Source organism: Penaeus monodon, chromosome 24 (assembly GCF_015228065.2).
Source record: "Penaeus monodon isolate SGIC_2016 chromosome 24, NSTDA_Pmon_1, whole genome shotgun sequence".
NCBI lineage: Eukaryota > Metazoa > Arthropoda > Malacostraca > Decapoda > Penaeidae > Penaeus > Penaeus monodon.
In genome coordinates this window covers 41110042-41110527 of record NC_051409.1, presented here as the reverse complement: position 1 = coordinate 41110527, position 486 = coordinate 41110042, and the positions used below count along the sequence as shown (strand labels likewise).

General features: G+C 42.8%; 1 protein-coding gene across 1 annotated transcript in view; it reads left to right on the top strand.

The window, feature by feature from the left end:
• LOC119588969 (serine/threonine-protein phosphatase 6 regulatory ankyrin repeat subunit B-like) overlaps positions 1-486 on the top strand; it is a gene marked incomplete in the record, with an annotated part of 103883 nt that overhangs the window by 87928 nt on the left and 15469 nt on the right.

The window sequence follows — 486 nt, the reverse complement described above, 5'->3', positions numbered from 1 at the left end:
TTTAGAGGGACTGTTTAGATACACACACATAAGTAGAGAGGCAACAGGAAGATAAATGAGAAGTTAGAGAAATAAATCTTTTAACTTGAGTGAATGGAAGAAGAATTGGCATACGAACAGGCAGACGTACGTAAACAAACAGACACGTACAAACAAAGAAAGACAGCCAAATCAGCCCAAAGCGAGATGACCAAGAGGCCTGAGCAGCGAGAATCAGACGTTTTACTTCATTTCCCTTCGTAAAGCCATCACTTCAGACGTGAAAAGTAACCCAGGTACATTAGGTCTTTGAGAGCCTCACTTTGATCGTCTTCGGCCCGCCCCGGCTAAGTAGTCGCTCCCCGGAAAACAGATCGACTTCAAGGAATGTGTGTATTTGTGAGTCTTGGTGCGGAATGTGAATTGTTATGATGACCTTTGCATTCTTACATGATGTTTGTTATGGACTATTACGAATGGATGGCTCTGACCAGAAGTGTATATGAG